Raw genomic sequence first — 11933 nt, forward strand, 5'->3', positions numbered from 1 at the left:
ATTGTGTTCCTGCGAAAGAGGTGCCACATGATAATATGTTTATACCCCAGGATTGGTGTAGAGTATAATTGGCAGGCCTACTGTGGCCTGTATGCTACTGATGATGCCTCATACTAGTGTCATGCAATGATGTTTTCCCGCCTAACGTTTCCTTGCTAATGAGAGGCAGGTTTAGGCTATTGTGAGGATGCTCTATTTTTATGCCTAATGCTTCATGCCTCCAATGTTTATGCCCACAGGTGGATGCCTAATGTTTTTCCCTTAAACTTTCCTGCCTCATGGGTTATTCATGTTGTTTATGCATATTGAGATGCCTCATGCAACTTTCGCCCAACGATATTACCATGATGTTTAAGGGTTATGCCCACTGTGAAGGTTGGTTATGCGAATGAGATGCCTAATAGGATGCTTTAGATTACGCCTGCTCTCATATGTTACTGCTTTTATGCTTATGATGATGCCAAAGCCAATGTGCAGGTTTAATGTGAGGTTACCGTGGTTTATGCAAATATGTCTATGCCTCCATGATCATGTGTCATGTGCCTAATGTTTTCCTTCCAGGCTTGCGCAGGATGTGTTTAAATGCTGACCTGGCGTGTTATTCTAGGCCCATTGATTATGCTTCATGCTAATGAGGATGCCTTATGTTTAGGCCTGACACTTTTAACAAGTTCCCCCAGGTCATGACCTAGCCAGAAGGCCCTGGCTGTTATACATTTAGTGATGGACTTTACCTTTATTCTTCACTCTTCCATTTACCCTAACTGTATGAGCGATGGTTCTGGCAGCAGCCTGTAAATAGTCCCCGTGTAAATCATTTCCTAGTGCCGGCTGGCACAGTTTATCTGCACCTGTGATTCCCTTCTGATGTGTTGATCTTAGAATACACATACAGTTTTTCACCCAAACTAGTGTGGTCTCCTTTTGAGGTGTGCCTTGTGTGTCGCCTGTGTGTGCTGCGTGGATGCTTTACAAATTTCCTCCGGAGTTTGGCCCGCCCGCTCTGCACTACGCTACCTGTTTCTAACAAAGCCGATATCGTGTGTCACACTGTGACACCGTGTGAGTTGGCAGATATGCTTTCCTTCATGAATCTTGCCCGTAATGCAAACACCCTTGCACCATCGTGCAAGGGTGTCTGTGTTGACACGAGGCAGCACACAGTGCTCCAGTGCTAAGAGGGAGCAGAAGTGCACCATATCTTAGTAGATAAGGTACATTTCTGTTGTCTCCATTTCACGCAAATGGGGGTGGGGTCGCACACTACTCACACACCGGCGGTGTAGCCCCTAAGGACTCTGGTCAATGTAGTAAAGTGTTCGCGATGCATCATCTTTCGATCTTGTGCTATCTTCGCTGTCTTCGCCATCCCTGGACACGTGTTTCGGGGTATTACCCCTCATCAGCAGGGATAGGCCGTGTACTGGGGTTGCCGATGGCTGCCAATATCTGCCAGGTATAGTACCACTCAGGCACGTAGGTGCGGGATCCCAGGCTCGTCAGCCCGCTGCTCAAGGGAGCTTTAAAGTTACAAATGGGGGTGGGGTCGCACACTACTCACACACCGGCGGTGTAGCCCCTAAGGACTCTGGTCAATGTAGTAAAGTGTTCGCGATGCATCATCTTTCGATCTTCTGCTATCTTCGCTGTCTTCGCCATCCCTGGACACGTGTTTCGGGGTATTACCCCTCATCAGCAGGGATAGGCCGTGTACTGGGGTTGCCGATGGCTGCCAATATCTGCCAGGTATAGTACCACTCAGGCACGTAGGTGCGGGATCCCAGGCTCATCAGCCGGTGTGTGAGTAGTGTGCGACCCCACCCCCATTTGTCCATTTCACGCAAGGCAGCAACTTTGCTTGCTGCCTTGCATGAAACAATAGGAAATATGCCCCCATATTCTTAGAGACCCATATAACATCCCTGTGACACGGTGTGTTATCTTCAACCCCCCACCACCCCTTACTAACCACCAATCACCACCACCTGCTTCAATCTAACTTGCTTTTTGAATCCTTTAATGAAAAACCGTATCCAAAGGCATACTTCAATGCTCTTTCATACACAAAGACCATTCAGCTCCTATTTTGCTAGCAAAAAATCCTATCCAATGACAGAAAGGCTCACTAACGCACCAGCCTATCAACACGCCATGAACTGTTGTTAAGATGACGTGTTTGGCACCAGATGAAGCCCCTGAAATAAGTACTTAATTAAACAAATACCGACATAAATGTGCTATCACCAAGTTGCCACATATATTTCTTGATCTAGTATGCCATTCTGCCGCATAATTATCATTTTGAAATAAGACAGCAGGCCCATCGTGTTCACAACTGCATAATCCATTTCCTTGAGGTGATGTATAGGAAGGTGAACTAAATCCAGTGCTCAACTTTATATTCACCCAGTGCTTATAAATTTTGACAACATTAAGGCAATCCCCTTTCTTACTACTCCATCCTCGTCACTAGTGGGGTCCCCAACTCTCATGAAGGACAGGTTAGGATGGTCTGTTTCAATTAGACTTCACACCCCTCCACCATCCCCCCATATACTCCCCTCCTTGAGCTCGCAAAATCATTTTTATCTTAGGTTTTACAAGGCCTCTCATAAAAGGGTAGTTTATTATAGGACAGCCCAATAAACTTGGACATCAACTCTATCTAGGGGACAGTTGCTTCCAGAGCAATATTTATTTGTGATTCATAAATCACCGAACAATATATCATATGCTCATATTTAACAATAGAAGGTACTCCAGACCTAACAATGTAAAACACAACACACCCTTTATTTACACCATATACCCCACCCTATGACATATGACGTATTATGTCTATACACAAGACTGGGGTAGCTTGCATGCTAGTGTATGCACTGCATTTAGTGTCAGCTTGAGTTCGGGCATTCTTTGGTCGCCTCTGTACCTATCAAGCAACACATTGTCATGCTAGCCTTCACAATAATGGAATGAGAGATGTCTGTATGACTGTATTTCTGTATGCGTGGGCCACAGTAACTGATGACAAGTTATACTGATTAAATTGTTATGCTGGTTATGTTGGTTGTTGTAGGAGTGATACAGGGGATCGGGTGGATAATACATTTTTGAAGAGATGCAATCTTTCTATTCCGGGTGGGAATTGCTGTTTACTGGACTTTAAAATGTCTGCTAGCCCCTTGCCCAGTATATATTCATTCTGGGTACTTAACTGAATTAAGATTACAATTTTTGTCCTTAGGAAGGTCTCATGTATGATTGATGTATTGAGACTGAAACGTCGACACTGGTCTTTCTTGCAACTATTGAGAAGACTATACTTCTCCAATTTGAACATAGTGCAAAGAGGTGGGGGGATACCTGCATTAAATAGCAGACCTTTGTCCACGTATTTTGTTTGTTTATAACTACCTGTTGTTTTTTATATTCGATGTATGTTGTGTTTTGATGTGCTTTTGCTTCTTAACCTCTTGATGTTATTGAATTGGAAAAATAATATGTTTTTAAAATACCTTTTGTGTTAAAAATTGTTTGGTTGAATCTTTATATAAATAAGGGATTTGTAGATTGTTAGTTACAGAATATCATGTATTGTTAAATATGGGCAAACAATGTTGCACTGTTTGTTGATTTATGAATTGCGAAAATAATCCTCTGGGAGCGACTTTCTTAGAAAGGCCCATACGTCACGGAGAAACACAAAATGAATAATGGAAGGCATTGGTGCGGGATAAGCAGGCTCCTTCTAATAATGCATCGGCAAGAAATTCAAAATTGTAAAAACGTGGTAGAAATGATCCCGGGTAAGGTTATAAGGTTAGGCGGAGAGCTATCCGTCCCTCCACTTTGTACACTAACCATCACCCACAGAATCACTCTCAGGTTCTTAGATGTGGTACTAGAATATAATTGTGAGAATATTATCTGACATAAATATTGTACCTTAAATGTCGTTTACAAAAACATCACCCCTTTGAGTTAACAATAAAAAATCTGTACCCAATCAGATGATAATTTTGTAAACCTTATGTAGGAGTCAGTATATATTTTAGACAAAATTTCTGCACACAATAATCTCTTGGCTTTGGAAATCTCTACATCAGGCGTGTTATTTCAGAGATATCATACCAGTTTCGTGAAAGTCATGAATCGCCAACTAGGAAAAAGCAGCAAGCAAGCCAATCTTGTGATAGGTAGCGAGAGGGAGAGTGATGGCCTTTGAATATTAGCCATAAAGAAATTTTATGTGGAAAATGTCCAATTGTGTGTTTTGAAGTAGGTGGTTGCTATTACTATTTTTCACCGAAACGCACAGACGCATATTATGAACCAATTTCTTATCTCATAGATCTCTGGTGCAGAATTTGCGGGAAGATGTGTACACATAGAAATCTATACACTGTATTGCTTTCCATGGCGTAAGCCTGCACAGATTTGCAAAAAATGCAGAAACCTATATAAACCTTAAGTGTTCGCCCAATTTTTCTGTGATCAGGGTTTAGGGTAGGATTATTTATTTCAATAATTTACCAGCGCTCCTTAAAGATATGCTTGCCCAATGATTGCAGGTGACCCCTCACTAGATTCTGCAGGATGTTTACTGTCTAGAATTACACGACGTTGGTAGGTTGTCCCCCTTCATGTAGGGTTCACCTGAGTGAGACGATAAGGGCACATCTGTTGTCTTCTACTGCACTTACTCTTTTCCAGTGCCACAAGTCACATGCCTGTAGCTACTAGCCCTGCAGTGTGTATATATATATACAGGGTCATCTTAAGGCTCCGATCTGCCATGTGTGCAATAAAAACTGCACACTTCTTATTATGAAAATGTATTATTTTTAATTGTATTTTTTGAAAATGTATTGAAAGAAAACAAAGGCTCTGGGTACCATTTTAATCAGCAGCCTGCGCTGGAAAACATTAAATATGCCTATGTATAACTAGAAAACACTTTAGAAAAATTCCAAGCTTTAAATGTGAACTATTTAAAAAATTGCTCAGCACCGAGAGTGAAAATCCTTAGCTCTTAAGGGGTTAAACATATCTGAACTAGTTTCTCGGCATCACACTTTCTTTTTATAGCGGATTTTTTGGGCCCAGTTTTGTTTGTTAAATGGGCCGGGCAGCAGTGAAAAGTTATTAAAGTTTGTGAATACACGGCCTTTTCGTGTTATGCATTAGGCGTCTGGACTGAGAGACTTTGATGCCTACATCCACTTATGCTCAGCAATCATAATATTTTCTTCTTCACTTTTTTAAATAAAAATGCTCCCTTTAGACTCATGGCTAAAAATAGGTTCATTCCTAGTATGAGACCTGTGTGCACCTGTTTTCTTCACAGTCAGATACCGAACCCGTTGCTGCACGATGCCATACGTAGGAGGTAGACACGTGTCTAAGCTGTATGAACCATACACATTAAGCAACAACATCATCATTAGGAAAATTGATCTCAAAGAAACAAAAAAACATAAAGAAGCAGTGACATACACCCTGGCGAAAATGAGAGATAACTCAAATATATTTTCGAAGTGCGATTGGAAGCGGGGTAGAAATACTTAAAAGGGAACTAAAGACGCTTTCTTTGGCCAAGTTTCTGGTCTGGGTGGAAAAGGCTGCACCATGCGAGCTGGACAAGCACTGGGAAAAAAGTGTGAAATAAAGTAAGACAGAGCAACCCTCTGTTACATCCAGAAGCTGCCTTGACGATTGATCTTTGCAAGGGTAGCTTGGCTGGCAAATCTCTGTGGTCTGGATGCACTTGCGCTCACACCATGGCTAAGCAGGTTATTGGGTGTGTGCTCTGGCTAGAAGTGGAAAATGCACACTTAAACAAGTTCTGAAGTCTCCAAACCAGTTCTAAGATTTGCGGTGTGCAGACAAAATAACAGAGAAAAAATATTGTGTGAACAAAATATCGTGTCAAGAATATCGAGGACAAGAATATTGTGATGGTAAGTTTCTAAAGGTAACCAAAGTTTTACTATATATAACTCCATAAATATGTACCATCACATTGTATATATCTTCATGGTACGTAGATGTGGAGATAAGAATAGTAAATCGGCACTTCCCTATTGGCACTTACTTTCTGGATATCTTGGTCCTTAATATTTTTGACACAATATTCTGTCCACACGATATTTGTGTTTCTGATATACTGTCAGTGATCCAAGATTCTCTGTACATGCAGAGATCCCAAAAACTACTAGGCTGCGTTCCCTTCTAAAGTTCAATCATCACGAGCAGAATATGTGCTTCAAAGACATGATCACACATTATACAAGAGACGCTGATTTCCAACTCAATGGAACACTCTCATACATGCCAACATTTTGAACCTGGTAAGAGAGAGATTTGTAAAAAAAAAATTGGGGGAATTGATTTTCCCTATTGACTTAAATTGAAGCAGAGGAGAGTTCAAGCATGAGTCCGCTTAAATAATGCCATTTCTTGCTAAAAAATCGTGAGTCTCTTGCCTGAGTTGAGTCTGTTGCCAGGTATGCACTCTTGTTTAGGGTGACTAGATTTTAAAAACCATAAACCGGGACATTTTGCAAAAAATGGAAGGAGGACAAGAATTTCTCATCAACACAGAAACACAGAAGAGGCACTAAGAAAATAAAAAAATGCAAGTTTTAAACTCAGTATCATATTTGTTAATTTCATTGCTTTCTTATAACAGCTACTATCTAGATCTGCTCTGGAACGCATAAAAACGTGCCTCCCACTGTTTTCAATACACTTCAGTCTAGAAACCGGAACATGAGCCACATTTACCAAAATCTTTCAGGGCAGAAGGTAAAAAACAAGGACAGACCTTGCAAATCCAGAAAGCTTAGTCACCTTACTTTTATTGCACACTGGGAAGCTTGGAAGTAATTTTTAATGTGACATCGTGGTGGGAGCATGCGAAATGCCAATTGGAGTAGGATGGGTCCAGGAAAAGGGAGATAGGTGCTGCAGCACTGTCACTTTTAGCCTGCTGCCATTGAAAAGGAGAGGTTGGAAAACATGGACATTACTCTAGAAATACACAGAATAGTCCACACACAAGTCGGAAACCTAAGCTATGCAAGCCTCAAGTTTTTAAGACTCGTCACCAAGTGGATGTGTGAAAAGTGCTGATACCGTGTGACACAAAGTGCAATCAACAGAGTTGGCAGATCTGATATTGGTATGGGTTTTCTAACCACAGTAATGATTTGACAATCACTGCCTGAATGGCCCAACCCTGAATGCCACTGTTGCTGAGTCACATTCACTAGCAAGTTGCTTGTTTGTTTTTGCTTCGCTTTAAAGGTGTACTTGCCTGGGAAGGCCAAAGAGGGCACTGCTATTTATGCTAGGATGTACTTACTACCCTGGTGCGACACATGTTATGACTGGGTAGGTGTCAATTGCCTGATGTGCGGTAAGTTCTTGTGACACAAAGTTGCATTAGGGGCTTTTGCTTTTTATGAGTCAGAAAAACATTTCTAAGCCCCTTTTCTTGATCTTCTTGTTATTGTTCCCTTGTTTCTGACATTTGATTATGTCTTCTCAGCCTGACTACATCAAACTCCACCCTGGATGCCACAATCAAGATGCTTAGTTCTCAAAGTTTCTTGCTTTCACAGCCACCACGCTGGTTACTATTCTTTCCCTCTCTTCTGCTCCCATTCCCAGGCAACTGAGCTACTGCATCTTCAAGGTTTTGCTGAGCCACCACTACATCCTCACCTCACTCATAACCTCTTCCTTGCAAAAAGGTATTTACAGCTTCTTTATGGTGGTTGACATCTGCCTCTTTCCTGAGTATATACACTTAGTACCACTTATCTCCCCTCTGGGGTACTCCACTACTTGACCAATGGGGATGACAGCTTTGCAGTCCATTGATCAGCCAAATATCGCCGAGCAATCCTCCCTCTATCCATATGTAACACAAAACTCCTAGCATACTTCCTTCTTTCTTTGACTCCTGCCTCTAAAACGTTCTGGTCTACCCGCCTTCAGGATTCCGTAAAGGTTTCCTTGATCCTTGTGTCTTTTACATGCTCAGGGCTTTTCCCTTTAAATAAATCATGGTCTTGCAACTTCTGCTTCTTGATGGCGGCTCCTCACATTCAGACAGAATCCAACCCTCATGACATAGTGTACAAGCCCTTCTACCTCATCTGCTGCTACAAGGACAACAGCTGTGACTCAGCTATCTACTTCATCAGCCTTTAAGAACAGTGTGCTGCTCCTCCAGGGTGCAACCAGAGCTGGATGGGCCGAGGAACCTACTGCCACTGAGCTCTGACAGCAACCTACCCCCACTCAACTAGTAAGGCCAGTTCAGCTGTGTGGGCTCACCTTATACTATTCCTGCTTGCTCCACTTCAGGCTCAAAGTTCCTCTCGCCGAGTCAGTGAAAAGCACTGGTATCTTGTTGGCTCATGATCTCTGCATCAACAATCATGTCAGTGAGGTAACGTAAGTACCCAACTTTTAGCTTATGCAACTCCGGTGCATTCTGGTTCTTCATTCTGTTTTTGTGATTTCCCTCATAAGCTTCAGTTTAGATTACGTCAAAGCACGATATGCCAGCATTCCAGATTGAATGCTTGACTTACAGTCAGCAATTCTACAGATTGACTCTTTGCTGGCATTATGGGGGGTAACCTTGTCGTTCCTGTGCTGACAAGTCTTCACTATCTGCCGGTAAGAGTCAAATCACCTCCACCAGTCAAGAGCATTGGCTGAGACTCCAATGCTTTTCTGTCCAGGCATCCAACACTGTGAACAGGCTACCCTTTTACACTGGAGATCTGCCAGCTGTTTCAGTTCTGAGGAAGGCCTGAACTCCCATCTCTTCAGGGACATTTACCTCCCAGGCTTTCACTGCTGTTAGCTAAGTCCAATAAAGGGGCCATTTACGTGCCTGTTGTAAGCAGCCTCAATTATTATTTACCGGCTTCAGACACTTTGCTTACTACCATAGTCTCAGCACTATGAAAACAGCATTCATATTAATCAACTTAATCGCAAGTTTGAATGATCTCAAATGGTTAAAGACTGAACCAGTCCTGTTGGCATGTGAACCTGCGTCTTTCAAGCTTGCTCACAATTATCTGCAGAAACATGTAGAGTTATCTCACTCCTGTATGTTGTACATAGAGTATTAAACGTGCAACAAAGATTAGACAGTCCATTGTCCGGCTTTGCCTCCATCTTAGAAGCCCACTATGTCATAGGCGCTGAAAGTAGGGGTGCTGCAGCACCCCCAGCAATAATCATGCTAGATTTCAGAAGGAGAATGAGCAATAAATAAGCCTTTACATTTTGTGTTTATCTTGTCACATAGACAAAGAAAGGTCAAATTACAGGCTATGTCGTTTGACAAATTGCTGCTAAACAGAAACTGGAGTATGTTTATTTCTCTGACTGTAAAGTGAGAGGATTTTGTAAAGGTGATCTAGGTGACAATCAAAATACTTTATCTGGTGATGCGCAAATGACAAATATTTGCTGAAACCCGATTTCTGCACAGTATCGTTTTTGCGCTACTCTGCAAATGTAGTGGACATTTCAATGGAAAATGTGCTGTTTGTAAATGACGGTGCACTACCTCACCAGTGCTCTAAAATGCACCATCAGCTACAACCACACACCCTTACCATTGTCCTGCTCAATGATCATGACACACAGACTGGGGAGCAGAGCCGCGCCAAACAATGCGCTGTCACCATCCGGAATGTCCATGAAGCGCCGTGGCGGGAAGAACGTGCTCTCTTAATTAAGCTGACGAGCTTTTGGATCATCAGCACGTCCTTGCGTGTCACGTCACATACCTACGCAGAGTTCGTTTTCCGACTGGCCGGAAGCTAAATCGCGCGCACACGCACAGTCAGTCAGTGACGGAGAGGAACGCTCACGTCCTTGGGTGCACCTAACCAGCGTCAGCAAGGGTCACTAGAAGGACAATGATATATTATTTACTGAAAAAAAGTGAATCATGTCTTTATTGTACACGAGCTTCTGGATATGAGTCACTGATACGGAAAGAGACCAGCTTTCCTTTGAACACGGAAACACATTTTATACTTCACTTTATGAACCAGACTCCACCACCGCCACAAATGATAGTTGCTGGACAGTGGCGACCCTCAACTTTTTTTAACAGGTGCAGCAATGAGTTTGGGATTGGACAGCTCCTGGTTCGCGCTCACTCAAAATCTTTTAAAATTGGTCAGCAAGTGTGTGTCTGCCTAGAGCATAGTTACTTAGCGTGTGGTCAGGCTGCTACAAATAAGTGACATACCGGGTCACTTCTACTTCTCGACGTGTGGAAAACCAAAGAATAAACACAAAGAGCAGGTCTGAGCGACATCTGCAGGACTTTTAGGATGCTGACGTGGAATATCACTCAGTAGTGACCAGCATGGCTCGCAGGTAGGGGGGAGGGCGGGCGTGGGGTCGCGCAGAGAAGAGGGATCATGCGGGGAGGGGGTCAATAATGAAAAATTTTAAAAATGTAAACCTACCTTTCCGCTGGCCCAGGTCCCGGGTCTTCACTGCTTCTGCCTCCGACAGGAACAGGAAGCAGGGAGCCTCCCTCCCCTCCCCAAAGCCATTCCAGTGGAGCGTTGTGATTGGTCGGGGCGCTGCCCAGCCAGGGTATGTAGGGGATGGTATGTTCTCCATGCAGCCTAAATGGAGACGGGCAGAGTGCGCATGACTGGTTTAGGTGACCCGAAAGGGCCGACCACACACTCTTTGCGCACTCAGAAGTGTACAAACCACTCCTACCGAGGCAGCTCCGCCCAATCCACCCGCCCGCAATGCGCAAAGAAACATAAAATGGTAATAACCAAAAGTTATTACCATTTTATGTTTTGGCTTTCTCGCACTGCGAGAAAGCAGTGAGGCGACGCTCCCCCGCCCTGGTGGAGGAGCCGCCCCTGATATCACTTAAGTGAGAATTGTGTCAAAACTCATATATTCACTCATGCATCCACCTATACATGCCTTTCAGTGAGTTAAGCACTTGTTTCAGAGCTCTGTCTTTAATCTAAATATCACTGTGCCTTTACTGTACATGTTCTGTGTGAGATGAAAACTTCTACTTGTCTGCCTTGCTAAACCTGTTCTGCACAGAATGGAAGATTGCACTTGCTGCCTTCTGTAAAAGAGGGAAGATTGATTTGCTACAACCGTGCTGTTAAAGTTCTGTTAGGAAGCAAAGCTTATTGCTGGTGCCCAAATTTGTATATGTTCTGTCTTAGGGAAAGTGTGAGTTACTTCTGCCCTAGCTATTACCTGTCCTCTGAAAGAGAGAAGTTTTCTCTGTTTCTGCTCAAAGTTTACCTGTTCCACGATAAAGGGGTGTTTTCACTGCTGTTATTACATCTTTTGAAAATATAAAGTGAATATCTATATATATATAGTGAATGCACTTGCATGACATGAGCTGGAGCCAGGGACTGTTTCACAGTATTTGATGTTAGATACCAAGATCAATAGTCCTGAGGAAGGTGCCTGACCCATAGGGGCAATGTTTGAGAATTGAAACATGTTGAAAGAAAAGAGAAACAGGTCCCCATGCTCAACCCTCCTCTTTGTAATCTTGTGGCAGGGAGATACCAGTGAAAGCATGTTTCTCTTAACACAATTTTTATATAGGTCTGACAGGTTAACAAATATAGAACATACATTTTGAAATTTGGGATTTTATCTCACCCAAACCTGGGAACCCATAACTTAAGAGGCTGTAGAGCCATTAAATTGTAGTATTCTCAGATGCCTCCCAGGGTTATATATGAAGCCCACAGATAACGCCTACCACACTAGGCAGAGGAGGGTTCATAACCCTATGTGAGTACATGGATATATGTTCATCCCATAAGAGGTTTGGCAGTTTCTTCCAGGACTGATGTACTTGTTGTATGTTGAGTCGTATG

General features: G+C 42.9%; 1 protein-coding gene and 1 long non-coding RNA gene across 3 annotated transcripts in view; one reads left to right on the forward strand and one right to left on the reverse strand.

Moving 5' to 3' along the window:
• The window catches only part of LOC144828875 (uncharacterized), a 778691-nt gene that overhangs the window by 763573 nt on the left and 3185 nt on the right, over positions 1-11933 (forward strand). The gene's annotated exons all lie outside the window — the stretch shown is intronic.
• COLEC12 (collectin subfamily member 12) overlaps positions 1-11933 on the reverse strand; it is a 585337-nt gene that overhangs the window by 280400 nt on the left and 293004 nt on the right. The gene's annotated exons all lie outside the window — the stretch shown is intronic.

This window comes from Lissotriton helveticus, chromosome 4_1 (genome assembly GCF_964261635.1).
Source record: "Lissotriton helveticus chromosome 4_1, aLisHel1.1, whole genome shotgun sequence".
Lineage (NCBI taxonomy): Eukaryota > Metazoa > Chordata > Amphibia > Caudata > Salamandridae > Lissotriton > Lissotriton helveticus.